The sequence below is a fragment of the Aulonocara sp. 'chitande type north' Nkhata Bay genome, linkage group LG23, assembly GCF_057382095.1.
Source record: "Aulonocara sp. 'chitande type north' Nkhata Bay isolate Kocher_YH1m ecotype deep benthic linkage group LG23, A_spYH_male_GT1.1, whole genome shotgun sequence".
In the NCBI taxonomy this organism is placed as follows: domain Eukaryota; kingdom Metazoa; phylum Chordata; class Actinopteri; order Cichliformes; family Cichlidae; genus Aulonocara; species Aulonocara sp. 'chitande type north' Nkhata Bay.
Genome location: NC_141365.1, coordinates 380,041 through 385,416, shown reverse-complemented (window position 1 = coordinate 385,416; position 5,376 = coordinate 380,041).

The window sequence follows — 5,376 nt, the reverse complement described above, 5'->3', positions numbered from 1 at the left end:
ACAGAAGCTGGTCAAGTGCTGTGCAACTGGGATTGCACCTGTCGTCCACAGGAGGGCGCCTAGCTGGGAAGTCCAGTACATTCCATATTAAAGTTGTTGCAAGTGCATTTTTTGTGTAAAAGACAGACACACACACACACACACACACACACACACACACACACACACACACACACAGTAAGGTCTGAAGTGCAAAATTTGAATTACATTCCTTTGTATCTCTCCCTCTCTCTCTCTCTCTCTCTCTGTCTCTCTCTCTCTCTGTCAACACACACACACACACACACTCACACACACCAAAGCACACAGACAGAAGCTGGTCACAACTGCTGTGCAACTGGGATTGAACCAGGGGGGCTCCCTCTGCTGGCTCAATGCGGTACAAAGTGTCAGAAGCTGTTAGATATCTGCTTTTGACAATCAATTGCACCTGTCATCCACAGGAGGGCGCCTAGCTGGGAAGTCCAGTACATTCCATATTAAAGTTGTTGCAAGTGCATTTTTTGTGTAAAAGACAGACACACACACACACACACACACACACACACACACACACACACACACACACACACTGTAAGGTCTGAAGTGCAAAATTTGAATTACATTCCTTTGTATCTCTCCCTCTCTCTCTCTCTCTCTCTCTCTCTCTCTCTCTCTCTCTCTGTCTCTCTCTCTCTCTCTCTGTCAACACACACACACACACACACACACACACACACGCTCAATGGAGTATAAAATAAAGACCGGGGCAGTTCTCTCACTGGAGTCTCTTAGAGTGGAGGCTGCCCTTGCTAGCAAGAAGTTCTGTGTGTTTCTCTTCTCTGAGTCTTTACTGAAGAAGTGTTTTATAACATTTTCCTTAACAACTGACATGTGTTTTTTGTGTAAAAGAGAGAGAGACACACACACACACACACACACACACACACACACACACACACACTCACACTCAGCGGCTCAGAGATGAGGGAAAAACAACAGAAATCAGGATAGATTTTAATGTCAGGAGATGCCCTGTGATGCTGGGGCCATTGTGTAAGATTGGAATGTGTACCAGTGGCTGGTGGGTGGTCCTTGAAGGTCCCGGGAGGAGGCGGCGAGGAGGCAGCGGGTGGCTGGGCTTGAGCTGTGGATCAGGGACGTCATTAATTCTGCCTGGTGCTGCGTGTGCCCTGTGCAGCTTGGATGTCTGCCGCTGACGCTCTGTGGTTCCTGTTCTGCTGATCTCCTGGTCCACACACGGCTTCAGGGTGCACTGTACAAGCGGAGAAGAAATGCATCATTGGTTACCAAAATAAAACAGTGTCTTTCTGCCTGTGTCATTCTGTTTGGTTTCTTTGAGCGTTTGTTTCTTAAATACACAGCAAGTGTCTCTCTCTCTCTGTCTGTCTCTCTGTCACACACACACACACACACACACACACACACACACACACACAGACACTGTGAGGTCTGCAGTTCAAAATTTGAATCTCAGAGCTTGGTGTTTTTGTCTCCCTCCAGTGGACAAATGCAGGTATGATTAGGGTTGGTTAGGTTAAGGGGATTTAGCCAGAGCTTGACGGAATAAAATGGAATAACTGGGAAAGTAAGTGTCGTAGAGGGATGAAAGTGGTGTCTACGGGGGGGTTTTCTGCCGCTCCGCACGCGCTGGTGAAGACCCCATGTCGATAGCACCAACGGTTCTGGACTTGGTGTAAATGGGTCCAAATTTGACGGAATAAAAAGGTCAAAGTGGCAGATAGGAGTGTCCGATCGGGCCGATTCCACCACCACTGTACTCAGCAGGCCCTGCCGGGTCGTTAGACACGCAGCATGGCAGCGATTGGTGACATAACATGTAGCAGTTTCCCTTCACAGAAGCCTGTGCAGCAGGTTGGTACAGGAGCAGGCACCAGAAGCAGGCCTGTGGAGCACTATGTCATCTGCTCGGCCTTGCTTCAGGATGCACTGTACAATTCGATAGCAAGACCTCATGGGTTACCACAAAAAAAACAGTGTCTTTCTGCCTCTGTCGTTCTCTTTGGTTTGTTTGAGCGCTTGTTTTTTAAATACACAGCAAGTGTCTCTCTCTCTCTCTCTCTCTCTGTCACACACACACACACACACACACACAGAAGCAGAGCAGCTGCTGTGCCACTGGGATTGAACAAGAGGTGCTCCCTCTGCTGGCTCAATGCGGTACAAAGTGTCAGAAGGTGTTATACCGGCGAAAATAACATCTTTCAATTGCATGTTTGGTCCACAGGATGGCGCCTAGCAAGCAAGTCCTGTACATTGCATATTAAAAGTTGTTGCAAGTGCACTCACATGTATTTTTTGTGTAAAAGAGACACACACACACACACACACACACACACACACACACACACACACACACGCTCAATGGAGTATAAAATAAAGACCGGGGCAGTTCTCTCACTGGAGTCTCTTAGAGTGGAGGCTGCCCTTGCTAGCAAGAAGTTCTGTGTGTTTCTCTTCTCTGAGTCTTTACTGAAGAAGTGTTTTATAACATTTTCCTTAACAACTGACATGTGTTTTTTGTGTAAAAGAGAGAGAGAGACACACACACACACACACACACACACACACTCACACTCAGCGGCTCAGAGATGAGGGAAAAACAACAGAAATCAGGATAGATTTTAATGTCAGGAGATGCCCTGTGATGCTGGGGCCATTGTGTAAGATTGGAATGTGTACCAGTGGCTGGTGGGTGGTCCTTGAAGGTCCCGGGAGGAGGCGGCGAGGAGGCAGCGGGTGGCTGGGCTTCGGCCTTGGCCCAGGAACGTCATTTATTCTGCGTGGCGCCGCGTGTGCCCTGTGCAGCTTCGATGTGTGCGGCTGACGCTCTGTGGTTCCTGTTCCTGTCATAAAAGGCCCTGTACAAGGGGATAAGAAATGCATCATTGGTTACCAAAATAAAACAGTGTCTTTCTGCCTGTGTCATTCTGTTTGGTTTCTTTGAGCGTTTGTTTCTTAAATACACAGCAAGTGTCACTCTCTCTCTCTCTCTCTCTCTGTCACACACACACACACACACACACACACCAAAGCACACACACCAAAGCGCGCACACACACACACACACACACACCAAAGCGCACACACACACACACACACACACACACACACACACACACACACACACAGACACACACACAGACACAGACACTGTGAGGTTTGCAGTGCAAAATTTGAATTTTAGTGCATGGTGATTTGTCTCCCTCCAGTGGCCCACGGCAGGTATGATGAGGCTTAAATGATAGGTTATGGGGAAAAAGCCAGGAGAGGATGGGACAAAAGTGGAATAACTGAAAAAGTAAGAGGTGTAGAGGGCTGATGTTGGTGTCTAGGTGGGGGTTTTGGTGGGTGCCGGACGCTGTGGCGAAGAAGCCACGCCGATGGCTTCTTCGGTTCTGGAGATATGGCGAATCGGACCAAAAAGGATGGGACAAAAGGGTCCCAGTCGGAGAAAGGAAGGTGCAGAGGGCCTGGGTCCACCACCACTGTACTCAGCAGGCCCTGCCGGGTCGTTAGACACGCAGCATGGCAGGGATTGGTGACATAACATGTAGCAGTTTCCCTTCACAGAAGCCTCTGCAGCAGGTTGGTACAGGAGCAGGCACCAGAAGCAGGCCTGTGGAGCACTATGTCATCTGCTCGGCCTTGCTTCAGGATGCACTGTACAATTCGATAGCAAGACCTCATGGGTTACCACAAAAAAAAACAGTGTCTTTCTGCCTCTGTCGTTCTCTTTGGTTTGTTTGAGCGCTTGTTTTTTAAATACACAGCAAGTGTCTCTCTCTCTCTCTCTCTGTCTGTCTCTCTGTCACACACACACACACACACACACACACACACACAGAAGCTGGTCAAGTGCTGTGCAACTGGGATTGCACCTGTCGTCCACAGGAGGGCGCCTAGCTGGGAAGTCCAGTACATTCCATATTAAAGTTGTTGCAAGTGCATTTTTTGTGTAAAAGACAGACACACACACACACACACACACACACACACACACACACACACACACACACAGTAAGGTCTGAAGTGCAAAATTTGAATTACATTCCTTTGTATCTCTCCCTCTCTCTCTCTCTCTCTCTCTGTCTCTCTCTCTCTCTGTCAACACACACACACACACACACTCACACACACCAAAGCACACAGACAGAAGCTGGTCACAACTGCTGTGCAACTGGGATTGAACCAGGGGGGCTCCCTCTGCTGGCTCAATGCGGTACAAAGTGTCAGAAGCTGTTAGATATCTGCTTTTGACAATCAATTGCACCTGTCATCCACAGGAGGGCGCCTAGCTGGGAAGTCCAGTACATTCCATATTAAAGTTGTTGCAAGTGCATTTTTTGTGTAAAAGACAGACACACACACACACACACACACACACACACACACACACACACACACACACACACTGTAAGGTCTGAAGTGCAAAATTTGAATTACATTCCTTTGTATCTCTCCCTCTCTCTCTCTCTCTCTCTCTCTCTCTCTCTCTCTCTCTCTGTCTCTCTCTCTCTCTCTCTGTCAACACACACACACACACACACACACACACACACGCTCAATGGAGTATAAAATAAAGACCGGGGCAGTTCTCTCACTGGAGTCTCTTAGAGTGGAGGCTGCCCTTGCTAGCAAGAAGTTCTGTGTGTTTCTCTTCTCTGAGTCTTTACTGAAGAAGTGTTTTATAACATTTTCCTTAACAACTGACATGTGTTTTTTGTGTAAAAGAGAGAGAGACACACACACACACACACACACACACACACACACACACACACACTCACACTCAGCGGCTCAGAGATGAGGGAAAAACAACAGAAATCAGGATAGATTTTAATGTCAGGAGATGCCCTGTGATGCTGGGGCCATTGTGTAAGATTGGAATGTGTACCAGTGGCTGGTGGGTGGTCCTTGAAGGTCCCGGGAGGAGGCGGCGAGGAGGCAGCGGGTGGCTGGGCTTGAGCTGTGGATCAGGGACGTCATTAATTCTGCCTGGTGCTGCGTGTGCCCTGTGCAGCTTGGATGTCTGCCGCTGACGCTCTGTGGTTCCTGTTCTGCTGATCTCCTGGTCCACACACGGCTTCAGGGTGCACTGTACAAGCGGAGAAGAAATGCATCATTGGTTACCAAAATAAAACAGTGTCTTTCTGCCTGTGTCATTCTGTTTGGTTTCTTTGAGCGTTTGTTTCTTAAATACACAGCAAGTGTCTCTCTCTCTCTGTCTGTCTCTCTGTCACACACACACACACACACACACACACACACACACACACACAGACACTGTGAGGTCTGCAGTTCAAAATTTGAATCTCAGAGCTTGGTGTTTTTGTCTCCCTCCAGTGGACAAAT